Here is a 26,777-nt window from a genome sequence, read left to right as displayed (position 1 = left end):
TCCTCCTCTTCCTTCGCTCCCTGCTCGCCCACCCAATTCACCTCAAACCCTAATTCTTCATGGCTCTCCTGACCATGAAGAATTCAGTCAACCTCCCAGGTAGACATTTTTTCTCCTTTGTAGCCCTGTCATGATTTGTAATTAGCTGCTCAATGGTGTGACTGGATGCCGGGGAATGGTCTTCCTGGATGATGGGTGAGCTCCACGAGGGGAGAGACCACGTCCATCTTTACCACAGAATGGACTGTCCATAAAGATTGGCTGAAAGAATAAAGTGTGGTTAGAAATACGGGTGTAAAGTCCGAGAGAGAGAGCTGGAGACACAGACCTGGAAGTCATGAGCAGAAGAGGGTGCTACGCAGAGGGGAAGGATGCCCCCCCCCCAGAAGAAGTGTGTAGAAGACAGTCGGAAGAACAGAACTTGAGGTGCCGGGCCTGCTTCCATGGGGCAGGAAGAGCAGGAATGGTCAGGAGAGAAGACAGAGAGGAAGACTCAAGAGGTGAGAGGACTGTGTGTGTCACAGAAGAAAGCGTTTCCAGAAGGAAAAGGCAGTCCACACTGTCAACATCTGCCTTGCAGTGAAAGAAGATGAAGCCTGGAAGGTGTCCCTGACTGAAGGCCCCAACATGGAGAGGGGAAGGAAGGCTTCCACCAGGAAGTCTTCCTGACCCCTCCAGCGCTCAGTGACCATCTCCCTTCTGAACATCTAGAAAACTGATTCTTCCTTGCCAGGCCTATAGAAAGATATTTCAAGTACCTAGTATTATATTACTAGGTGAGACTATTAGTATCCCTGGCTTACTCACAGACAAACTCAACCTTGGCGTCCAAGTCAAATGGTGAGGTCCATCCTCCCTCTCGATCTTGACATTTAGGGCCATATAATGTAGGTTTCCCTTCACGTATCTATGCCTGGCCTCTCAAATTGGAGTGTGGCTACATAAAAGGCAGGGACCTCTTCCTCTTCAACTCTCCATGCCTCACTTCCCCCACCGCCCCCTCACACACCGGACTTACACACAATAAGTGCCCGGTCAAAGCTTACAGGCTGGGCATTCCTGTCAAATCTGGCAGGGACCAACACAAGACCTAATCCACTCTTCTCAATACTGGTCCTGCTCAGAAAAGGAGATACTTTTCCTGGCGAAGCTCCCCTCCCCAGATTTTCCTCTTCCACCCAAGCGCGTCTTCCTGAAAAGAAAGACACTGAAGTAATGCCCTTAATTTTTATTTCTCACTACATGAATCCAAGGAACGCTACCCCCAGGATCGTAAAGTAGTAAGACGTAGGAGGAAGTGTTGGCCGTGGCCTTTTCCAGGACACAGAGAAACAGCCCAAATTGTAATTCACTTCAATTGTTTGTGTTTCTGAGTATCTTAAACACACACAGATGCTAAACTATGATCTCTCTTTTGTTCTGAATGGCACAGTTATTAGAGTTTTTTCCAGGGTGGATGTTTTTAAAAATGGTCCCAGCATTCTTTGAATGCTCTTTTCAAGAAGTGATACCCGTATCTCCTCCCTTGGAATCCGATCTGTGATGCCTGAACAAGAGAAGGAAGTCATGTGCACCTCGACCCAGGCCATAAGGAAATGGTAGCTTCCATTCTCTCTTGGGATGCCTGCTCTCAGAACCTACCATTCTGTGAGAAAGCCCAAGCAGCCCACAGAGAGGCCCATGTGGGGAGGAGGCCACCAACCCCCAGCCCTGGCTGAGTTCCTGAACTACAGCAGGCGCCAACCACGTGAGTGGATCATCTTGGAAGCAATCCCTCCCAGCCCACTCAAGCCCCCAGCAGATGTTGCACGGGGCAGAGACAAACTGTCCCACCGAGTCCTTCCCAAGTGCCCGACCCACAGAAACTATGAGATAGAGAAAAATAATTATTGCTCCAAGCCGCTACATTTTAGGGTGCTTTGTTACACAGCAATAAATAACCAGAACAGCCATGTATTTATTGGATAAGTAGGGAAGTCGCAGGATGGTCAGTGACCATGTGCTACTTTCACACCTTGGAGAACTCCCTCACCCCTGACTTAGAGGCAGTAGATGGGCCTCCTTCCACAGTCATCATCGGAACCCCATCCTCCCAGATTAACTGAGTTAGATCAGCAAAGGAGAGGAGCAATTGGGGTTCACCCAATTAGGGTTCAGAATCTAAACTACAGCTGATAGAAAAGTCCCCAGGTGCCACCGTTACTGTGTAAGGGTGTCTTTATTTTTTTTAATGTTTATTTATTTTTCACACACACACACACACACACACACACACACACACAGCATAAGCAGGGGAGGGGCAGAGAGTGAGGGAGACACAGAATCCGAAGCAGGCTCCAGGCTCTGAGCTGTCAGCACAGAGCCGGACGTGGGGCTCAAACTCACGAACTGAGAGATCATGACCTGAGCTGAAGTCGGATGCTTAACCGACTGAGCCACCCAGGCCCCCCTGTGTGTCTTTAGAATAAGTGCGAGGCCTATCGCAGTTCCTTGAAGATGGTTATCCTGTTATGACTTCTGAGGATCAAGCCAATCCCCGTGGGAGGTGGAGTTTCACCCGAACGAAGAGGCAAATGCCAGCTTAACCAGCTGGGGGAAATGGAAGCTGGACCCTGGAACAGGAGCTCCGATTTCCTCCAGGGCTGCCCTCATTCGTGGCACTTCGGCTTTCTTCCTTTTCCTGGCCAGTGGCTGCCATCCCTGACACACCGTAGTTTGCCTTGCCACGGAGATCCCACGGGCTTCATCAGCTCACCAATCAGCTGGAGCGAGCAGGAGGAACGACACACATACACGGCGTCTTGAGTTAGCAAGTGAGTGAGAAAGTGAGTGTCAGCTCCCAGACGCAGGGACGCAGGGACGCAGGGACGCAGGGACGCAGGGACACGGGAGCAGAGCGGTGCAGGAGCACAGCGAGCCAGCGGCCGGAGGCTCATTCGGCCCCTGCAGGCCAGTGCCAGGACTCATGGTCTCACCTTGCGACCTCTCAGGACCTAGTGTTCTCACCTGTGAAACGGGGATCAGGAGAGTGCCCTCCTCACAGGATGCTGAGTATTCAAAGGAACGTATGTATAACAGCGGCCTGGCACAGAGCGAGGACTCGACGCATGTAAATGGCTGCTATGATGATGATGACAATGACAACTGTGATGATGACAGTGACATAGTAAAGAGCTGGGCCAGAAGCATGGGAGCAGGTGCTTCAGGCCAGAGCCCTGTGCCCCGGGGTCCTGTGTAGATGGAACAGGACTGAGCCCAGGGAGGAAGGCCTGCCAGCAATCCCAGCTGTCGAAAAGTCACCTGTCCAAACTCGAGCCGGGTGTCGAGGGGGGAGCAGTGGGAACCTGAGTGGGACAGGACTTCCCGGGGTCAGTACACAGCAGGCAGCCACCCCCTCACCCGGCCCATCTGGTGCAGCCGTGGGCGCAGCAGCCCTTCCTATGGCTCCGGGTCCACCTGCTCCCGTCTGTGTGCGGCGAGTCTCTTTGCAAATCCAACTAAATGCTAGTTCGGGAAAGCACGGGGGGCTCACGGCCCACTTCAGAGGCAGGGTTTACACCATCAGCCAAAGACAGACAGCATGGAAGGTGTTGAAGAGCTAAGCAATTTCCCTGGCCTTGGCCAGGGCCTAATAAAAGCCCCAAGGCAGCCCTCGCGGTGAGAAGACAACGACGGACTTCATCCCCATTAAGAGAAAGTAAATTTTCCTAAAGCAGTGACAAAGAACTTTGTTAGCACCTGGGCGTTTGCGTTCAGTTCAGTTTCTGCTCTGAGCATTATGTGGCCCGGAAGAAAGAGCAGGATTCTCTGGCGTGTGCGTAGCATGTATGTACGTGTATATAATATATATAGTAATCCAAGTAAGGATCTTTGAAGACACAACACAGATGAGTTCATCGCCTTTTACATGTTTGTTTCCTGTTCCTCCAAATCCATCATTCCTGGTTCCATCAAAGTTTATGTGAAAAAATAACTGGAGTTATTAGTAGATCTCAAGCTGTAAATATGAAGCAACAATGTGAAACGGCTGCTAACTTAAGCTTGAGCTTCACGAATGGACTTCTCGTTTTCCAACAAAGGGGTGGATGTCACAAATCCATCTAGCTTCCCCTCTGGAGCTTGAGGACCCCTGTAAAGAAATAGAGGGCAAGCATTTGGGAGGAGCTTGTGAATTCACCGTATGTCCAACCCCAAGGCATAGGTCTGGGTCCAGCCAGGCCATTCAGAGGCTGTGGCTTTGGGAAGAAATGAGAGGTAAAGCCAGAAGGTGAGTGGGATTCTCTAATGTGGAAGCCTGATGTGTTAGGCTGGAAACCTCTACTTAGATTGAAAGGTAAGAGGGAGCCATGGAAAGTTTTAGAGCATGACAGTCACATTATGGGGGTGGCTTCCCAGCTACTTTAATGGGATGTGACAACACCAGGGCCCTTCAGAAGCATCCCTACCCCCTGAGAGGAGACCCCAATTTCGATTCCCAGTTCTAACTCATAGCAGCTTCAAGAGTCTCTTCATGGGGCACCTGGGTGGTTCAGTCCATTAAGCATCTGACTCTTGATTTCCCCATTTGTGTTCTCCCTCTCTCTCTCAAAACAAATGAATAAACCTTTTTTTTTTTTTTTTAAGAGTCTCTTCATTCCTGACCTCAACTCCCCGGTCTGTAAAGTGGAAGCCTCACTTCAGGGTCTGAGAGAACCCCAGTGGTTAGCAATTCGATGGAGGTGGGGCAGAACTGGAGAGGAATGTGAGGAAAGAGAGAGGCAGCGAGAGATCAGCTGCCCTAGAGGACCAAGGAAGGCACCAAATTCTTTCCTGCACCCACCACCTCCCCGTCCTCCATTGTGACTCAGGCAAGCCCTTGAACCCCTTGGCTCCTCATCTCCCAATCGATGTGAGATAGTCAAGCACGGCAATGGAGGAGAGGAATGGACAGCTCTTCACAGGAATAGGAAGCGCCCGGTAAATTCAAGCCGAGCCCCACTGCCCAGCCCCAAGGCAACTCTGATCTTCTGCTTTTTGGAACTCAGTGGCCTGGGAAATTGTCCCAGAGAACCTGACTCTGCAGAGTCCTTATGGAACAGGATAAGGTGCCCCAACTGAACACACCCCTGCAGGAGCATACAGAGCACAAATCAAAGCAGACCTTTGGGATGAGTGTGTGTGAGTTCAAGGGACTCTTCACTTTACACAAGGACTCGCCTAGCTCTCCTTTTCTGAGACAGCTTGATGGACATAGATAAACCCAGGTTCTGATCCAGCCTTGCCAGCCAACTTTTGACAATCACTTAATATCTTTGAACTTCATATCCTTTTTTTTTAATGTTTATTTATTCTTGAAAGAGAAAGACAGAGAGCTAGTGGGGGAGGGGCAGAGAGAGAGATACACAGAATCTGAAACAGGCTCCAGGCTCTGAGCCATCAGCACAGAGCCGGATGCAGGGCTGGAACTCAGGAACTGCGAGTTCATGACCCGAGCCGAAGTCGGACCCTCAACCAACTGAGCCACCGAGGTGCCCTAAACTTCATATTATCTGGAAAATGGAAATAATATTCAGTTCTCTAATCTCATGAGGTCCTTGTGAGGATTAAAAAGATAAATCAAGGCAGTATTATCGCTGTTGCTATTAGCAGTAGCTCATAAGGCACTACTGTAAGCATCTTACACTTATTAATTCACTGAATCATTAAATAGCCACTTACCCTGAGAACTTTAAAATTAATGTGCATTATCCCCTTAAAAGCTAAAAGTTTCGTTTAGAAAAACAATTCACAAGAGAAAAAGTTAAACAACAGTATAATTCGGTAATATGATTGGATGAAAAATTAACATGCAAATTATCTAGAACATTCAGGTACCCCACAGCCAGTGAGAAGATAAAAGAAACGCTTCCTTTACAATAGTAAGAAAAGAAAAGTACTTAGGAATAAACTTTAAAAAAGGTATAGAAAATCCGCATAGAGAGAGCAGCTCCCAAATGCTACTGAGAGATCCGCCACCCTGCAAAACAAACAAACAAATAAACAAACAAAACACAAATAAACAAACAAAAAACATTTAAGCAGAAGCAAAGGAATACAAAATAGCCGGGGGAATTATGAAAAGAGAACACAATAGGTGTGGTGTAGGTCATTAGCCCACGAGGTGAGGAAGCATATTATAAAGTTGCAAGTTTAAATTCATGCGGTCCTAGTATGAGAAATACGTGAGGCAGAACACAGAGTCCAGAAATAAACTCGGACTTAGTCATTTAGATTATGATAAAGATTATATTTCAAGTGACTAGGGGAAAGATGGATTTTTTTTTTTAATAAATGGTATTGGTTTAGCCACCAGAAAAGAAGTAAATGTGAATGCCTTCCTTACCCCTTACACCAAATTATACTCGTATCGGGGATAATAAATGTTAAAAAAAATAAAAAGCCGTAAGAATGCATCCAAAGCAGTACTTAGAGGGATATTTTTGGGCTTAAATAGATATATTAGAAGAGAGATTAAAAATCAATGAGCCAAGCAAACATCTCAAGAACTTAGGAAAATAGACTCAAAGGGAACAGAAGGAAGAAAACGATAAAGACAATGTAGAAATTAATGAAATAGGAAAGTAAACATACAGTAGAGAGGATCATCAAAATCAGAAGTTTTTCCTTTGAAAAGGAAATGAAATTAAAATGGAAATGAAAATGAAATTATAAAAATACGAAAAGAAGACATGGAAAAGTTACTCTAATATTGGGAGGGGAAGACCTTTCTAAGGTCTTCACTGATGTCCTTTTACCTCTCCCTCCTTTATTGTTCCCCATATCACTTATCACCATCTGGCATTTGACTCACTTTCTTCTTCATTTGCTTGTTGTCTGCTCCTCAACTAGACTAACACTATATCCCCAGCATTTAGAACAGTCTTGCCATATAGTAGGTGTTTAGAGATATCTATTAAGTGACTGTTTTAAAAGTGGGGGAGATATTTCTCTAATATATAAAGAGTTCCTAAAAATGAGTAAGAGGGCGCCTGAGTGGCTCAGTCAGTTAGAGTGGCTCCGACTTCAGCTCAGGTCATGATCTTGCAGTTCGTGAGTTCGAGCCCCACATCAGGCTCTCTGCTGTTGGCACAGAGCCCGCTTCAGATCCTCTGTCCTCCTCTCTCTGCCCCTCCCCTGCTCATTCTCAAAATAAATAAACTTTTTAAGAAATGAGTGAGAGGGCTATGAATAGAAAGTTTATGGAAAATAAAATACAAGTGGCTTTTACACGTATAAAGAGATGTTCCATTTCATTCATATTAGAAGAAATGGCACACTGAAAATTAATGGGATATGATCTTTTACCTATTATGTCGGTAAATAAATTTTCTTTAAAAGGCTGATAACACACTAGTTGCTAACTGGAGAAGACTTCAATTATACAATCTCTGCAGAGGATAACGAGACCATATTTATCAAAACGACAAAGGCACATACCCCTTGCCCATTAAACCACACTTATGAAAATTCTGAAGGCACATACTCATTCTGAACATGTGTTTGTTTAAAGACATTTGTTGAAAAATAGTCCTTGCAGCCATGTTTGTAAAAAAAAAAAAAAAAAGAAAGAAAGAGAGGCGCCTGGGTGGCGCAGTCGGTTAAGCGTCCGACTTCAGCCAGGTCACGATCTCGCGGTCCGGGAGTTCGAGCCCCGCGTCGGGCTCTGGGCTGATGGCTCGGAGCCTGGAGCCTGTTTCCGATTCTGTGTCTCCCTCTCTCTCTGTCCCTCCCCCGTTCATGCTCTGTCTCTCTCTGTCCCAAAAATAAATAAACGTTCGAAAAAAAAAAAGAAAGAAAGAAAGAGAGAAAGAAAGAAAGAAAGAAAGAAAAGAAAGCAATTTAGATGTCTCTCAAGAAGAAACTGCTTAAATAATTTACGATACCTCCACGCATTGAAATTCTTTGCAGCCATTAAAACGAACAAATCTGCTCTGTATGTGCTGATTTGGAAATGTCTTCAAAATGTATTGTTAAATGAAAAAAGATGCAGAATAGTGTGGAGAGGGCGGGACCATTTGTGTATGTCTCACGTACTTGTCGGGGCATAAAATATTTCTGGAATGAGACATAAGAAACTGATAATGGTGCTTGCCTCTAGGGTGAGGAGCTGTATGGCTGTGGGCAAGCAAGAAGGAAAGAGTTATTTTCCACATACCTTTTGAATTTTAGGCCTTGTATCTGTACCACGAATATCTGGTATATCTATATCTGCTTCTATACGCAAAGGCGATCTCTAGAAAGAGGATACCCGAAAATGGCCACGGTCACTTCCTCTACGGAGGGGGGCCTGGGGGCTGGAGGACCTTGGAAGGGAAACTTGGTATTGGACTTACTTTGGTTTCATTTTTCTTTGACTATGTGCATATATTATCTGTTCATTAAAATAACAAAAATGCGTTTCTCCTTGCTCCTTCCACTGCTGTCTCCTGGCCCCCCACGTTCGCTCCTGTCCCTGCCATTCAGGGGGACATGGCTGCTCTGCAGAGAGCACGGGACACAGTAAGAGAGCATGGACTGCGGATCACATCCAGGTTTTCATTCTGACTAGGAGCTCCTCATCCGGAAGATGGGGATAACAGCAGTTTTGTGTATCATAGGGCGTATGAGGATTAAATGAGATAACATACGCCCAGGGAATGCGCAATAAACAATAGTTACCATTAGCATAAGGGAACTTTGTTTTTCTGGAACATGGCTATAACACCCATGGAGGGCCGGGTGGCTGAACCTTTGAAGTCTTGTCCTTGGAAGTGTATTGCCTCCCTTTTATCAGCTACCTCCAAACTTTGAGGAAGAAAGAAGCGGTAAAGACTTGAAGGAGTCACAGTACCTTCTGATATTTAAGGGGTGGGGGATGGTGAAGGAAGATATCCCAAATTGCCTACACGCCTGCATCCTGGGCCCCCAAACTCCCAGCCCAGAAGGAAGCACTGTTTGTGCACAGAAAGGGGTTGGGGGGGGGGGTCTGCTGGAATAGGAGCAGCAGCCTCTAGGAGTGGGATGAGGAGGGGAACGTGGCAGGAGACATAGGAAAGGAGGGGGGCGTGTGCCCCACAGGCAGGGAAGGAGAATCAGGTGCAAACCCGCCTGGCCCCAGGGCCAGCATGCAGCTTTTAGTACCAGAGTCAAATATAGACCCATTTCCATAAAAGCACCAGCCTGCTTCTATAAATACCCCAGCCAGTTTTCCGGGGTTCTCATGTGACTTTGATGCCTACCGGCTGCGGGGGATCCGTCACCATGGTTACCAGGCCATGTGACCAGCCACTCTTCATTCATGGCAGGTTGCCGCATCCTGGATTGGGGGCGGGGTGGTGAAGGGGGCTGGAGAATGGGGATGAGCCACGAATAAAGTGTCCGGTCTTGCCTCTAGGCTCTAGCCTTCCTGCAAGGATGCTCTGACAGAATTATTGATCTCCCAGGCTGGCTGTCAGGGAAGAAACGTTTATATTCGAGAAGCCATCGACATCCTTGCCTTTGAGTCTGAGAAGCAAAGGTTCAGAGCCTGCAGTCACCTGAACAGCCCTCTCGGCCACTACCCTTGTTGTCAGAGGAAGAAAACCGGGCCCAGAAAGGTGGGGTCCAAGGTCAGGCAGCAAGTCAGTTGCCAAACTGGGGCAAGAACAGGGTGTGTGTCATTAACAGGCTCATCTCCATTTAAGCAGTGCTCAGCTCTGGGCGGGGAGGAAGCTGCGGTGAGAAATACAAGTGTGACTCTGGTGAGTGGGACTTTAGGTAGGTATCTTTGCTCCCAGGTTCTCCACCTGGCTAGAGTCATAGGTCTGAAACAGAGCTCTGAAAACAGAGCTCATTCAGTCGGTGCCAAGACCCAGGCCCCTGGCTCCTAAACATAGAGAGAATGGCTAATAAATCATGAAAAGTCCCGTAGCGTTGAACAAAGCCAGATGTCACCCTCAGTAATCTATGGAAATCTTTTTTTGATGAGACTGTCCCAGATCTGCCCCTATCTGGCTGAGTCCCTCAGAAATCGCCATGTCCCGCGCCCCTCCTTGCTCAGTGCTGGGGATGAGATAAAGAGGCAGGAAAGGAACCCTCGTTGCCCCTGCAGAGCGACCACGCTGAGGAACACATGGATAAGCAAACAGAAGAGAATCTTGTTAACAGCTGTATTCGGGGACATTCTCGGGTCAGAAGCAGGGTGGGCCACAGAAATTAGGGAAGGCTTCCAGGAGGAGGTGGGGAGGAGGACGTAGCCTGGCAGGTGGATGGGAGGAGATGGGAGGATCTTTCTCAGAGGCTGGGTCAGAGACAGTGCTCTGCCTGAGAGGGGCCGAGGGGGAAATGCCGGCCAGGTCTTGGGATAGGACACTGGCGACCACAGAGCTGATTCACATGACTCAGTCACATGGGCTTACCAGCCAACGGTGGAGGGGCTCGGAGGAAATGGACTCAGAAAAGACAAATTCTTGCATTGAAATATCGCTGAAGGAGGCAGAGAATGAAAGCAGACATCAGCCGTGGGCTCTGTCACCACGTGGTCTTGGGACAGATGTCCAGCCGGCCCCAAAGAGGTTAAAATCCACCGTGCTGGATGTCTTGGGACAGATGTCCAGCCGGCCCCAAAGAGGTTAAAATCCACCGTGCTGGATGGGGGCCGGGAGCGGCCAAATGGCCTCTGGTCGGCTGGCTCTCCCTTATTCTTCACCAACACGACCCACCTGCCTCCCCCCCACGGACTGTTAGCTAGCCTGAGAGTGGGCTGACCACAGCAGCCTGTCCCCAGCCTCAGAGGCTAGGAGCAGGGACTCTGATGAGGAGGCCACGCTGCCCGAGTACAAGCCACGTTTCCTCTGGGCTTCCCAACCCGCTGAGCACCCGCACTGTGCGCGTTTCCTTCACCGGGCCTCCCAGCTGCCGGAGTCCAGGGACTCTGGTCACAGTCATGCCCAGCCTGTATCTATAAACCCTCCCCTGGTGCACAGCAGGGGCGCCGCACGGAGGCACACGCTCACTGGTGCTGGGTGGTGCAGACGGAGGACACTCTGCGCACAGACCCAAGTGGGAGTCCTTCCTGGCCGTGTCACTCACTCGTGCACCTTCGTGGGGGCTTGTTCAGACTCTCTGGGCCTCAGCTCCTTATCTGTGAAAGGGGTTAACGACCCCTACTTTGAAGAACGGTGGTGGAAACTCGAGATGAAGGATACACAGTGCCCGGCGCTCAGAAAGTGGTTGTAAAAGGCAGTCGCCGGGTGCACCGGGGGGCGGGGAGGGGGGAACATTTCCTCATGGGTTCCCGGTACCATGCTCTCTCACCCTAGGATTCTCCTGAGTCTTCTAGCACCTTCCTAGGCACCAACCCTTTTTCCTAGAACGACCTCTCATTTGGCTCCACTCATCAGAAGCCTCTCGGTCCTTCAAAGCCCCATTTCAACGTCATGCCTCCCTGCTGGCTTGCCTGGTCACCTCCAGCAGACCAGATGCTTCCTTGGGGCAGGGGAGGGGGGTTGCCAGCACCACCACTGGCCACAGTCCCACCGTACTGTCCCTCAGCACACAGCACACCCTGCCTTCGGCAGCAGTCACAAGAGGTATCGTGTAGAACACCACTTACTGCGCTAGGAACCTACCATACTGAGACAGAGAGGGTAAGTGACTTGGCCATGGTCACACAGCTACGAGGTGGCAGAGACGGAAGGTAAACTCAAGTCGGCCTGGTTCCAAAGCTTCTGCGGCCTTGCTGCTAATTATACTCTTCACTGACCATCTTCACACTCTCCAACTATAATATAAGCCATCGTGGTGTGGCAGAAAAACACACAGATCCTGGAGGCAGCTAGAAATGGGCGCAAAGCTCACTTTTGTCACGGACAAGTTGAGGGGCCCTGCACAAGGCCTTGACCTCTGCGTGTGTTTCCTCACCTAGAGCTGTGAGATGATGTGACGTGTAGCGGTGGGCCCGCTCCCAACAGGGAGTGTTACCACTCACGCGCCCTGCCTTCCCGGGAGGCCGGGTTTGCCTCAAGAGTGTGGAGCACGGGACTCGAGGGCATAAGCCTGCACCGCACCGTTCTCCGGGCTCCTGTGCACCTTTTCTTTTTCCTCCTGACACCACCGCAACCACAAAGAAGATACTCTTAGCACCTCCATTGTACAAAACCACAGCCTAAAGAGGGTGAGAAACTTGCCCGGCGTGACATAACCAAGCAGCAGAGCTGGGATGTGACCCAGATCCATCTGACCTCAAAGCCTGGGCTCTGAACCGTGATTCCATGGAGCCTCTCTGCAAGGTAGGGGATCGGTGATTCCTCTTCCATCTCTGCTGTGAGACAGTTCAAGCAGGAATCACAAATTCCATATTGCAGACGGAGAAGTAAAAGCCTGGATACTAAGCGACTTGCCCAGGTACGAAGCCAGTTGATGGCAGAGCCAGTTCTAGAACGCGGGGCTCCTAAACCCAGTGCTCCGCTTTATTTGCACTCTGATGCCTGTGGCTTAGATTCTTGGGATGGAGACACCAGGGCCCTGGGACCTTGGCCAGGAAGTTGGCCACAGGCCTCAGCCTGGGCCCAAGAAGCCTCCAACCATGGAGGAATTTGCTTTGAAGACAAAGGATGACTCCTGGCAGGGAGAGTCGCTCTCATTTCTGTTCCAGACAAATGGGAAGCTGCTGCAGATTCCATGATAAATCTTTTTGCTAAAGATGATGCATCACTTTGGGCTGGTTATATGCACAGTCTTTGGACATTATACAAGTCAATTATCGAGACCAAGTTCTCAGCACTGAGCGGAGATATTTTCATCGCGTGGCTGTCACGGAGCCAGAGCCTCCCAGGGATCTGGCCGGGAAGCTGGTCCATGTCGAGGCTGGTGCCGGAGTCACTGCAGAGTGGTGGCACCTGCCCCCCCCCCCCGGGTGCCAGGGGAAGTGTCCCTACTGCCATCATGATGGCCTCCACGCTGGGCTAGCCCCTGAGGTCACCCCAAGGCTGCTGGGCTGGCCATGATTACTCTGTCTGGGATGCTGACATGCCCTCCCTGTCAGCTGCCTGGAGTTGGGAAAATAAGACCATTCTGGGCCAAACCCCAAGTACAGAGCTGCAAACAGGGCCTTGCTTCCCCCGCCCCGGAAGCACTGCCTCCACACCCCAAGGAGCTCCTTACCTGAGCCCAGAACACTTCCAGGTCATCCTACAGTCCCCCAAGAACTTCTCTGGGCCAGCAGGTCCAGCTTTCCCTCACCCCCTAAACCTAAGAGAGCACACAGATGGTTCTCCAAGGTCAGGATTTTTACTTTCTTATTTTGATCTTTTTAAAGGAAGCCATTCTTTTTTTTAATGTCTGTTTATTTATTTTTGGAGACAGAGAGAGAGAGAGAGAGAGAGAGAGAGAGAGAGAGAGAGACAGGCAGACAGAGAGGGAGAGAAAATGCCAAGCAGCCTCTGCACTGTCAGTACAGAGCCTGATGTGGGGCTCGAACTCACGAACCATGAGATCATGGAGGTCAGGAATTTTAAACCTAGTATGTTTGTCGCTCCAAACATTTGAGCTCAGTGTTTCAGAGCTAAAGTTTGAGGTTCTGGCAAGAACACTGGCCTGGGAAGTGTGTGGGCTTCACTAACTGCTGTGTGGCTTTGGGCAAGTCTTCAACCTCTCTGAGCCCCAATCTTCTCCTCTAAAAATGTGGCCAATGGTTCTTCCAAGCTCCAAAATGCTAAGCTGCATTTTCCAGGATTCCAAGAAGGCAGTCGGAGACGACGGGAGCATAGGAGGGGGCTGAGGGTGGTGACCGATTAAACAGAGGGAGCAGGGGACTGAGTCACACTAAATGTCATGCTAAAAATTTAGGTTTTATTTTAAAGGTAGTGGAGAGCCAGGAGAAATGTTTAAGCATGGGAGTAGAAGCGCCAGATTTAGCAAATAAAAATACCAGACATCTATTTAAATTTGAACTGGGCATCCTGTATTTTATTTGGCAACCTTGCATGGGAGTGACAGAGAATGCTCTTTGGCCACTGAGTGGAGAATGCACTAGAGGGGACAAAACCTGAAGCAGGGAGACCATTTCGGAGGCTATTATATTCCAGGCAATAATCACAAAAGTTTTGTTCAGCATTTACTCCTTGCTGGCACTGTTCTAAGTATTTTGTGTATATGGATGCATCTAATTCTCACAACAAGGTGTAGTATCTAGCATCATTCCCATTTGACAGGCGAGGAGACTGCAGCACAGAGACGTTAGTTAACTTACCCAGGTCACACAGCTGGTGGCAGAGCTGGGGTTGGAGCCCAAAAAAGCCCACATTCTTAACTGATGCAACTTACCGCCACCCGTGGGAGCCAGGAGAGCCTGAACCCAGGCCATGCAGTGGGAACTGGGTGACAGCTCCTGGGTGGGAGTTGGGACACTGTGACTGGCAGGGAAAGGAGAGGGAGCTTAGGAACCGCAGTGTATCCCAGCGGCACTCGTGTTTTCAGACCCCTCGATGTTTTTCAGAGCAGAAGGAGGAGCTCATAAGCAAAAAACTAGCACTTCTTCAGAATCTACCGAACACTAGGCAGGGCGTCAGGGGTCCTCAAAGTGTTTAGGAGGCCTAATGAGGAGGGCATGGTGGCTGACTGGACGTGGAGGGCTCTGGTTTGGGATGGCTGAGGGTGACATTAGTCAGAGAAAACATTTGGGATGATGAGCAGCAGGGCGGGGGGGGGCAGGTGCAGGCTGTGGGAGGGAAGATGTGTTTCAGTCTAGGACATGCTAAACTTATCAGGTACAAAGCAATGAGGCAATCAAGGCCCAGAGAGGTTTAGTGACTATCCTGGAGTCACACAGCTTGTAGGTGTGAGGGCACAAACTGGAACTGATGTCTGTTAACTGTATCTGGGGTGCCTGCCACAGACAGGGCCTTAGCCTAGGTTCAAAAATGGGATGAAAATGGGGCGCCCGGGTGGCTCAGTTGGTTAAGCATCCGACTTGGCCTCGGGTCATGATCTCACGGTTGGTGGGTTCGAGCCCCATGTCAGGCTCTGTGCTGACAGCTCAGAGCTTGGAGCCTGCTTCAGATTCTGTGTCTCCTTCTCTCTCTTCCCTTCCCCCCACTTGTGCTCGCTCTCTCTCTCTCTCCTTCAAAAGTGAATAAACATTAAAAAAATTTTCTAAGGGGATGTAAAGGGAGACACCCCCAAATACAAGTCGTGGTCTGTGTCTAGGGGCCACTGTTTGAAGCAGGTTCTGGCGGGTCTATGAGCTCAGCTCTGAGCGCAGTCGTGCCTCCTCAAACTCTGAAATCAAAGCGGAGGGCGGAGCTGGGCTGAGTTTTGGGCACCGGGAACCAAGAGCAGTCTCTCTGCAAAATGGGTTTTCTCCCCCTGTACACAGAGAACAATCCCCACGGCAGAGCTGCGGCGGACTCAGGTAAAGAAATGGGAAAGCATGTGCTGTGCACATGTGATCTGTCATTGTGCCGGTAGTCCGTTCTCCTGCCTCTGCCACCGCCCCCTCCCCCTGGCGTCCTCCTCATCTTCCTCCCCCCCCCCCCCCCCATTTCCTCATCCTCCCTCCCCTCCTTTCAGGCCTTGGGACCTCGCCTGTTACAGGGAAGCAGGGATGTCTGCAGATAAGCCGCTTAGGGACAAACGTGCCGCCTCAGCCAGCCTGGCTCGCTCCTCCGGGTCTCCGGCTCTCCACTCCTCCCCCTGCAACACACACACTCACACACCACACAGGACCTCCCAGCGCAGCTCGACCAGCTCGCCTAGCCATCTCTCCGGCAGACCCCCTCTACCCCTCTCCCCGCATCCACCGGCCTCCCCGGGAGCCCGGCACGCACGCACGCACGCACGCACGCACATGCACGCTAGCTGTTGCCCGGGAGCACCGCCGAGGCGGCAGGAGGGACCCACGACAGGCCCTAGGGCATGGGGAGGCTCCGGCTTGGTCGGCCTGGAAATGTACAAAGCAGATCCCCGGGGACAGAGCGAGAGACTGACGTCAAACCAAGGCTGAAAATATAGTCTGGAAAGTCATGAGGCACCGTGAAAAATGAGCCGTCCTCCCCAGCCAGAGACATAAATCCCACCTCTTTCGAGTCTCGAAGCAGCCGGGCTGGCTGCCGCTAGCCTCTAGAATGCCTGCTGAGAGGCCTCGGGGTCCCCAATGCCCCATACAGGGGCCAGGGCACCCCCTCCCCGCTCCTAAGAGCGGCCGGTGCCCTGGGAACTGAAGGACACCAAGCAGGAGATGAGGGGCTCCAGTGCCCACCCTCACCCCTGGCGTCTGGCTAAGCACAGTGCGGCAGGGACGTGACCTCCCAAACCACACCCAGAGGGCCCAGAGGGCCCCGAGAGCCAGACCCAGGCCTTGTGTGGGGCTCAAGGTCCCGGCCAGCATTAAGCTCCAACACCCTTTGCTGTCCTTGGGCAGTCTGCCTTCCCATCTTTTTCTCCACCTACCCACTCCACGAGTACTTATTAACTAATAAGTACGGGAGAAACAGAGGACCAGAGCTGTCAGATGGCCTAGTCCCAGACCACAGATAGTCCATGTCAGAGAGGGCCCGGCATCCTTTGGAGCATGGGGTTTTCAGGGACCAGAAGTCTTCCTGCTCTCAGACGCCCAAGCCTCCCCAGACCCGTATGAAAGGAGCAGATGAACCTCAGGCCGCAAGGGCAGCCGTGGCATGGTGGCTCTCTGCACCAACCAGCAGGGCCTCAGGGCCAGCAACGGCAGTGGCAAATGTCCCTGCCCCCACCCCTTACGCCACCCCCCTCTTGGCTGTCCATAAGCCCCCAAGAATTAAAGCCGTCCGAGGGAAAGTGACGGAGGCCCCCCGCGGAGTGACCAAGGTTAAATTTTCACCGCTCGGTGGCAATAGACTTATAAGAGATTTTAAACTATGTTAGAAAATGAGGAAAGTTTGACTAATCTCACCTGAGTTGGAGATGGAGGTTCTGTCTTCTACACACTTCTATGTGACTGTGGCCTCTTCCTGCTGATTCCCCTTTTCTGGTCTGCCCCCACCAGCTTCTCTGCTTAACACGCCAGCTCTGGTATTGTCCATTCTCTGAATCCTCTCGCCTCGTCCTTCATCCCCAGCACCATGACCCCTCCAGAATAAACTGCTCCGTCCTCTGAGCTGCTTTCTCCCCCACAGGGTCGGTTCAACCCGGCCAGGAGGGCTGGGCTCACCTTCACAGAATCTAACCAAGCAAGCTTCAATCGTACTGTACGGTTAACTTCTCAAAGGCACTAGAAAGACAGGCAAGGGCTGGAGCCCTGGGCTGGGAGGACAGTCACCAGACTCCCCTTCTCTGGGCACCTGCCCGCAAAGCTCAGGACCTCAGCACCCTGACAATCCTGGGGTGGGACTGGAAGGGAAGCAGGGGCAGCTAAAGACAAGCCTTATCAAGACGGTCACGTGCAGGGTCAAGCTTCAGGGCAACAGAGGCATCTGTATGAAAACCCAAGTCAGAGCATGTCACTCAAAGTCCTTTCTCAGCTCCTCATCTCACTTGGGGTAAAAACCAAAGTCCCTAGCGTGACCCCAAAGCCCTGTGTGATCCGGCCCAAGTTCTCTCTCTGCCTATCTCATGCTGTGCTCTGCCTCCACCTTCCTGTTCCTGCCACAGCAGGCTTCCTTGAACACTCCACCTCAGGACCTTTACACCTGCCCTCTCCCATTGCTCAAGTGACACCTCTAGGGAGGCCTGACTGCTCTGTTCAAAATTACACACACACACACACACACACACACACACACACACACACGCTCCCTGTACCTCTTCCTTGCTTTATTTTCCTTCTTATCATTTATCACCAACTGATATCTATATATTTTATTTATTATTTCTCTCCCTCACTGGAATGTAAGCTCAGTCAGGGTAGGAACTTTTATCTGTTTGATGTTCATTCTTCTCATTGATTCACATGCCTCCTTTTAAAATCCTGTAACTTGAATCCTGAGATATAAAGTTAACTACCGTTAAAACGTCTTATGTTAGATGTTAAGGAAATGAAAGAGGGAAAGAGACAAAACTATCTGCCTAATGGAAATATATATGTATAAACATATTCATAAGGAAACACGGACCTTGTTTGCACAACTGGCCGGAGCAGTATCTATAATTACTTTCCTCCCCTGGCCAGTCCATGTTCCCTTTGCCCCCAGCGAGCACCCCAGTTGGTTGTGGGTCCTTGCCAGGGTGAGAGTGGTGTGCTGGGGCCAGAAGAGATAAATAATTGACTTTAAACAGTTCTACTCCCAAGATGACTGTTGTGTGCTCAGATCAAAGAACATTCTCCTGTCAGTTGCGCATTCCCCAAGGTGCTACGACACGCAGTAGGAGAGCTGTCCCCTGGCTGATGCTGAGGGCTTACCTGCCTCAGTGTCCCCACATCTGCGGAGGGCGGGGGGCGGTGCACAGATGGCTTGCTCAGGGCTGGATGCGTGAGAGGACGTAAACACTGGGGGACAGCGCGCAGAGGAGGGCGGAAGACAGTCCCTCGTGCCCTTGCTCACCTCCCTCCTCAACGTCTCCCTCTGGGTGGCATTTTCCGGTACCTTTACCAGTGCCTCTAGCAAGGCCCAGGGGACCCTGGGGCACTACCACCGGGGTCCCTGCTGGTGCCCTGAGAGCCCTTCACTCTTCCTGCTGGCCCGGAGCACCCACCTCTGCAGTGACTTCTCCTGAAGGCTGTAAGCCTGAGTATTGCTCAAGGCAATTGGGTCCAGCAGGGAACGCCAACTCCAGACCCCAGCTCTCTGAAGGTCCAGCATTAGCCCTCGTCCAGCCGAACACCCCACAGAGGCACCCTCCACCGGGAGCTCCATGAGGGCAGGGAAGGATCTCTTTGCTCACCATCAAATTCCCGTCCACGGCACTGGCCACGTAAGTGCTGCAGTTACAAAGGCAGCTGACGAGACAGGGCAGCCGGGGGCTGGGAGGGCCCTTGGGGGTCAGCCCCGTCTCGCTCCTGCTACTCACTGAGTGGGTGATCAGTCACTCGGGCTGTCTGCTTTGCTGCTCATCCTACCCACCGTTAAACTGTCAATGTGTGACCCTCTGTCTATTGCTGAAGCGGCGGATGGCGGGAGCTTCACAAACGCTGCGGCAGTGCAGATGGAAGCAGAGCTCGCCCTGCCGCGCCTGCGCGACCCTCCGGTGCCACTGCAGGGGCTTCCGCGGGGGGCCTCTTGCACCAAACACACGTCCCCTCTTGTTCACCGGTGCCTCCCGCCACGCTGCGCGCCAGCAGAAAGAAGCACCCTGTAGCAGGCGGAGTTCCGCCAAGGAAGCAGAGCCAGGAGGAGATCTACACGCACAAGTACGGGGAACTGGCTACGTGGGTGTGGGGCTCGCTAAGCAGGTCTGAGGCCCATGGGGCAGGCAAGCAGGAAGGGAAGATCACGGGCAGCCCGAAACCGTTAGGCCCCTGTCGAAGCTGTTGGCCCAGCCCGAGTTCCTCCCAGGGAAGGCCTAAGCCTTCTCTTAAAGGGCTTCCAACTGACTGAGCCAGGCCCACCCAGGAATCTCCATAACTTCAAGTCAGCTGATCTGGGAGGACTTCAATCACAAGTGCAAATTCCCTTTGCAGCAGTCCCCCTGGATTCATGTTTGAATAACTGGGAGAAGGACAGTGTATTCGACAAAAGAGCCGCTGCCCCCTTCTGTGCTCCATCTTTCCAGAGAGAGAGAGAGAGAGAGAGAGAGAGAAGGGGGGGCTCATTTGCGGCTCCCCATCTGGAAGTGCAGTAGAAAGGGAATTCTGGGGAAAGTAATTTCGCCAGCCAAGCCAGGAGGCCACAAAGCCGGCAGGCTCCCCAGTGGCTTAAATCTGCATAAAGACCAAATGTCCCATCTCATGTTGACACATCAGTCACCATCTACAAAGCATATTTGAATTCCATTGTCTTGCATAATCCTCTTGACAGCTTTCTGAAGGGAATTTAATTTATTTCAATTCACAGGTGACTCACCCAACCTCCCACACGGGCTGGTAGGTGCCAGAGCTGGACCTTGAACCTGCCTTGATCTGACTCATTCATGTCCTCACCAGACAGCGAGTTTGATAAGGAGAGAAGATCTTCGGTTTCCGATGCACTTCAGGAGAGATGAAAGGCATAGGGACCCCGTCTTTAAGACAATCTGCCTAAACTTTGGTTTTGCCGGTATTTTAGTCTCCCACACACGGTGCTAAAAAGGTCACATTTCTTTCTTAGGTTACATAATCCTTCTTCTAAAGATTAAATTTAATCTTCTCCAGGCTTCCACCCAGCCCCGTCTGCACAGATGTGCTCACTGACCAGATCTCATGAATGGCGGTGGGTCCTCTCTTTTTGGGCCAATTTGGGGCAAGGGTCTCTGCTGAGAGTCAACCTTCTCAGGGCACCCTGCAACCCTTATCCTCACTCAGGCCCTGCCACTCCCTGGAGCACCACAGGGAAGCACGTACGGGTCCCAACCTTTGGGACCGCCCCACCCTGCCCTTCTAGCCTGCTTTCGTCCAAATTTTCCTCCACTGCCTCCTCCCACAAAGACGATCCCCTCAGTGAGCCTAAAATTTTACAAAAGAAAAGCCAGGAAAAGGTGACCGTGGTCTTCCAGGTGCCTGACAACCGATGTTTTGGGCCCTCCCCTACCCCAAATATGACCAGTGATTATACTGAACGATGATCAAACTTATTGAGCACTGTATTCTAAGCACTTGGCTAGTGGCAATTCATTTAATCCTGCTAAAGGCCTCTAATGGTAGGTGCTATTGCTTTGGCCATTCTCTCATGTGAGAAACAGGCTGAAGTAAGAGTTTTGACTACAGGGATTGTGCCCGTTATACCCACAGCCCTCTGTGCCACATCCCACCAAAATCTGGTGTCAGGCCAGCTTGCACCAAGGCCTGTCTGTGGTCTTGGGAGGGAGGAAGGACAGTTAGCTACACAAAGAAAATCAAGTCACAAGCTAAAGTTGCAATAAATTATCCCACCCTGGTGGGGAAGCGGGGGGAGTAGGGGAGAGGAGGAAAGGATTCGGGTACCTGGTTCCACTCTATACCAGCTCCGTGGTTCGGGGGAGTTTCGATCTCCTGAAATACAAAACCTTTCAAGTAACCTCAAACTTTCACGTTTGTTGAGAGGACCAAAGGAGGAAAAAGTATGTGAGGGCTCTTTGTAAACTCTAAACTCGGTGGATGTTTGCATTAAGGGCCGGAACATCTGCCTCGTCAATGCCTGGGTTTAATAACTTCAACTTTGGTAGGCAACGAACAGGACAACGCAGTGCTATGGTCAGGTCACTGTGCTGGGAGCTAGGGGACCAAGCAAGACGCTCTCCTGGACACAAAAACAGAGACAGAGACAGAGAGAGAGAGAACTTGCTTTCCCAGACTCCTTTGCAGCTAGACCCGCATGTGACAGTTCCACCAGGAAAAATCCCTAACATTGGGAGCGAGAGCGGAGGTAGAAAGAAATGAGAGGCAGCAGCTGGACTGACTAAGCGTTCTGAGTCAATTTGAAAACAGGAATTCGAGGAGATACACGCACCCCTTATGTTTGTTGCAGCGCAATTTACAATAGTCAAAATATGGAAGCAGCCCAAGTATCCGTCAATAGATGATGGATAAGGAAAACGCGGTACATATGCGATGGAATATTATGCAGCCGTCATCCAAGATGAGCTCGTGCCACTTGAGACCACAAATGTGTGGATGGAGCTGGAGGGTATTACGCTAAGCGAAATACATCAGACCGAGAAAGACAAATACCAGATGATTCCACTCATAAAATGGAATCTAAAACAAACAAACAAATGAATTAAGAAAACCACAAGCAGAATCAGACCTCTAAATACAGGGAACAAACTAATGGCTGCCAGAGGCAACGGGGGTAGGGAGTGCACAAAAGGGGTGAAGGGGAGACAGAGATACAGGCTTCCAGTGACAGAATGAATAGGTCACAGAATAAAGGGAACAACATAAGGGATACAGTCAATGATAGCACACCAGCGACACAACAGGACAGATGGTAGCTACACTCGCGGTGAACAAAGTCGAATCTATAAACCACGAAGAGACTAAATCGCTAAGTTGTACGCCTGAAACTAATGTAACATTGGGTGGCACCTATCCTCGGCTGAGGTAGGTTTCTAGCCTCCTTCCTGGGCAGTGCGCAGCAGAGGGCTGTGTTTCTTCCAGATCGGTCCTGTGGGATGCTCGGGTGTTCCTCCTGGCTTGGTAACGTCTTGGATCTCTCCAAGGTTCTCTGAACCACCTAATATCCTCGAATAAATTCCTTTCTGCTTACATCATCCAGAGTGGGATCTGTTGCCCCAGCTTGGTATCGGAAGAGATTCCAAGCAAGAAACCTTCAAGGAAATGAGAATCTGGGACTCGTTTTCTGAATGAGTTGCATTTCCAGACAATGGAGTGCTGGTTAGCATCAGAGGAGGGAATTTTGGGGTGGGTGGCACAGTCAGGAAACAGCTACTGCCATCAGCTGAGGCCTCCACAAGAAGGTGCCCGTGGGAGGCAAGGCTTTGGCAGTTGGGCAGCTGCTGAAGTGAACCTTGCTCTGGCTGGTTCACTGGATTGTTCTGAAGCACATGTCATAAAAACATTTCAGAAGTATTTCAGCACGCTTCTAGAAAAGGTGACTTTGTGGGGCACCTGGGTTGCTCAGTCGGTTAAGCGTCCGACTTCAGCTCAGACCATGATCTCGTAGCTCGTGAGTTCGGGCTCTGTGCTGACAGCTCAGAGCCTGGAGCCTGCGTCGGATTCTGTCTCCCTCTCTCTCTCTGCCCCTCCCCTGCTCACCCTCTGTCTCTCCATCTCTCTTTCTCTCTGTCTCAAAAATAAAATAAACACTAAAATTTTTTTAAAAAGAGAGAAAAGGTGACTTTTTAAAACATAAGCACAATACTATTATCACACACGTAAAAATTATATAACATCGGGCGCCTGGGTGGCTCAGTCGGTTGAGCGGCCGACTTTGGCTCAGGTCATGATCTTGCGGTCCGCGAGTTCGAGCCCCGCGTTGGGCTCTGTGCTGACAGCTCAGAGCCTGGAGCCTGCTTCACATTCTGTCTCCCTCTCCCTCTCTACGCCTCCCCCTCTTGCATTTTTGTCTCTCTCAAAAATAAAATGAAAACATAAAAAAAAAATTTTTTAATATATAACATTAATTTCTTAACACAATCAAATATCCAGCCAAGGTTCAAATTTCCCCATTGTCTTGCCCTTTTTTTTTTTTTAAACACTTTGCTCAAATCAAGATCCAAATAACTCCGGCCTTTGCAGTTAGTTAATACATCTTAACTTTCTTTCAACCTATGGATTACTCTCCCTCATTGTCTCTCTTTTTTTCCTCCTTGCTGTTTGTTCCATAGACCTCCCACAGGCCAACCCCCTTTCGCCTGTTGGAAAGTCAAAACCTACATTTCCAAGAGTCTTTCCGCGAAGGTGTCATCACAACCTGCGGTCTCCCAAGCAGGTGCCCCCGCATGCGTCTTTCAGGCGGCAACGAGCCAGGTGAGAGGCCACCTTCAGGGTGGTGCTGGAGGTGTCTGAGTCCCCCCGGACACTTGTGGTGGGGGCTCCGGGCTCTTGTCCCTGGAAGCCCAGGAGCCAAGCAGCAGGGGGGTGGCAATGTGGGTGTTCCTCCCGCTGCAGGTCCTGGTCCTCCCGGGAGTCCTGTAAGCCATCCCCCCACCTACCATAAATCCCTTTATGCACAAACTAGCTAGAGAACGTTCGGTTGACTACGGCGGTGGGTGGGGTCACATGAGAATAAGCCTTAATTCTGCACAGTATTTTAGAGTGTACAAAACACTTCCACCTATATCATGGCATGGGTGCCCTTAGCTACTCCACAAGGGGGGCATTCTTATCCCCATTGAACGGATGAGCCCAGAGCGGGTCAGACCGAGCAACCAACCCAAACTCTTACAGTTAGGGAGTGTCTCAAGACTCAGTCCCAAGGCTTCAGATTCCAGGTCCTCTATTGTCTCTCGCTGTTCTGCCTCCCTCTCCTCACAGACTGCCACGGTCACAGCAGAGGTGACGGAGGCTCTAGGGCTAAGATGGCTGCAGGAAATACGGCAGCCCAGGGAGATAGTCTGGAAAGACTCCTCACTTTGCCTAAGATCAGTATATATCCTCCCCACATGTCTCTACGGGGCTGCTTCGTCCAAGTCCTGGGGTCTGAGTGCCCCCTGCTTTCCTCCTTCTGCCAGGCCTGTGCTGGACAGGGGGCGGCGGGGGGGGGGGGTCAGGAAAGGCAGCCTCCCAGGCTACTGCCCTGACTGTCACCCCAGCTCTGTCACCAAAGCCCCTCCAGAGTCCCTGTTCCAGACTGTGCGTGGAAGGAGGTGCACTTGGTGTTCGAGGGGAGATAGTGGAAGGGGCTTGAGGGGCCCTGAGAGCACTAAGTCCTTCTCCAATGCATTATCGTCCAAGTTTAAGTAGCAGCAGTGGCCTGAGGGGGTCTGGATGAGAGGAGGAACCAGTGGCAGGCTCCGAGGGCCTTTCCTCTGCCCTCTCTGATGGACAGCAGCTTTGATCCCAGGGTCTGAGTTCATAACTAATGTCCCAGGCACGGGTGCCCGGGGGCTTCCCCAAGGACGTCTGGCTGACAAGGCCGACTCGGCCGGGTCTCAGCGGGCAGGCCTGGCCCCATTGCTATGGGCCGTGACAGGTTTACAGCCGGCCGGCCGACAGTAGTTACCTCAGATTTATCACCCTTCTACAAGGGCAGAGGGGGCCCTTAAATCACTATGATGGGAAATGCTGTCGGAGGGAGAGGAGGGCAAGCAAGTAAGGAGCCATCCTGGGGGCTTGGGCTTCCTGCTGGCTCCTTGGGTTAGAGTCCTTTCCAGAAGGGGCCTGACAGTGCTGGAGCCCAGGGGAACCAAGCAGCCACCTGGGGAAGAGCCGGGAAGGACTGCAGGAAGTGACCCAGAAGAACGAGGGCACCCAGCTCCCGCTGGGCTGGCCAGGGCGGAGCCATGCACGTGCGGGGACCTGGCACCGAAACTGCTGGCCGCCGTGACTTGGAGAAGCAGCTCATTGCTGTGGCCGGTGCCGCACGTGTGCCTGCCTAAGCAGTCCCACCTCCCTAGCAGCATGTCCCTCTGCAAGCAAGGCTGTTTGTGGCAACGCCATGTGTGCGGACATCTGTGCCCTTTCTCTGGATGTGTGTCTGCTTGGGGGTCTACGTCAGCAAGCAGGGGCATGCGTGCAATGAGGCCATTTCCCATTGCACTTGAGCACAGGGCTGGCTAAATGCACCTGTGAATTGGTATTGCACGTATGGGCAGGTGGGGTGCAGGGTCAGGACCTATTCAAAGGTAGTAGCTTCTGGGTCCCTGTCCATGCCCGTGCACTGGGTGAGTCTAAGGACATACAGGAGAAAGAAGACGCCGGGAAGACAAGGAGAGGAGCTAGTGGTGGCATTCAGTAGGACCACGAGGGCTGACTGAGCAGAATGGGAAGAAAAGGAAGGCAGGCAGTGGATGAGCACTGAGACATGTGGAGCAGAGAGAAAGAGCGCTCAAGGGAGGTGCCCAGATGTCCACACAATGCAGTCAGCTCAGCCCCACATGTGGTCAGAGAAAACAGGAGGGAAAGGGTAGAGGGTAGAGGAGAAGTGTAGGAAGAAACCCAGAAAGGACAAGGAGAGGAGAAAGGTGAGCCAAGAAGGGAAGAGTGGGGCAAGCCAGCCGGCGGGAACACCATCTGCTCCAGAGGACCCCAGCGCCCAGGCTTTGCAGCTGGTCTCACCTTAGCTAGCTCCTTGAGCAGCAGCTGGCCCCGAAGCAGGACCCTCCCCCAAGGCAGCCTGGCCCCTGGCCAACCCCCTGCCATAGGCTGGCAGCCACTCAAGCCGGCTCAGAGCACCGGGAGAGCGATCCGGGCTGGGGCAGGGAGCTGAAGCAAGCATGCCACGCCGGAGTGTTCACACAGAGAAGAGGGTCTCTGTTCTCCGACGTACATGGGCCGATGTGCACCTGCAGGTACCCCTGCAAAGCCCAACTGCCACCCAGTACACAAACGTGTGCACCCGCGTGTCCAGCTTCATGTCCCCACGTGTCCTGACCACACGAGGCATCACCTGGACCCACCAAAGTTGGTCCATGCCACCTCTTCCCGCAGCCCCGGCCGTTCCTGGGCTGGGCTGTACAAAGCCTTCCTTTTCTGTCCTTGAATTTGCTGTGTGGGATCTTCCGGCTGGACTGCCTGGGCCGGGCCGGGCTGGGCCAGCTGGGCTCCAGCAGCCTGAGCCCCAAAAGGCAAGATGTGGACCCCAACCCTGCAAATGGCAGCCGGCCTCCCGCTCACTCTGCAAACCCGGCTCTGCCACCATACGCCCCACCCTATGGGTTTGTGTTTACAGGACAGGTGTGCGCCTTGGGTGTGTCCGTGTGGCTGTGGATGTCATGGGGCACACCCGGCGAGGTCAGAAGCTGGGCGTGCTAAGCCAAGTGGTGGTTCTCCAGGTGTGACACGTGGAGCCTAGGTGTCAGGAAAAGTCCCTCGCGTGTCCTTCGACTGCCCTCCTTTCCCATCCTTCACTGGCTCAAATGCTGCCTCCCCCTTGAAGCCTCCCTGAGGCTCAGCTAGAGCAACTGCCCACCTGTGCTCCCACACAGCTGAACCTAACCCTTTCGTTGATTTTTTCGTCAATGATCTCATTCACATAGACAAAACTGTATACCACAACCCGCGCTGTGGTGGACAGGCTGCAAGATAACCCGCCCCCCCCCCCACCATAATCTCCTTCTGTTGGTGTCTGTGCCTTTGTGAGATCTCTTCCTCA

General features: G+C 51.6%; 1 protein-coding gene and 1 long non-coding RNA gene across 2 annotated transcripts in view; one reads left to right on the top strand and one right to left on the bottom strand.

Annotated features, from left to right (window-relative positions):
• Positions 1-26,777, bottom strand: part of SLC6A17 (solute carrier family 6 member 17) — a 125,487-nt gene that overhangs the window by 56,068 nt on the left and 42,642 nt on the right. The gene's annotated exons all lie outside the window — the stretch shown is intronic.
• On the top strand, positions 3,181-5,301 carry LOC109502518. Its single transcript, XR_006582846.1, has 2 exons — positions 3,181-4,267; positions 4,624-5,301. It is a non-coding gene; the product is annotated as an uncharacterized LOC109502518 (long non-coding RNA).

This window comes from Felis catus, chromosome C1 (assembly GCF_018350175.1).
Source record: "Felis catus isolate Fca126 chromosome C1, F.catus_Fca126_mat1.0, whole genome shotgun sequence".
NCBI lineage: Eukaryota > Metazoa > Chordata > Mammalia > Carnivora > Felidae > Felis > Felis catus.
The sequence above is the reverse complement of the archived record's forward strand: the minus strand, read 5'-3'. Positions and strand labels throughout refer to the sequence as shown.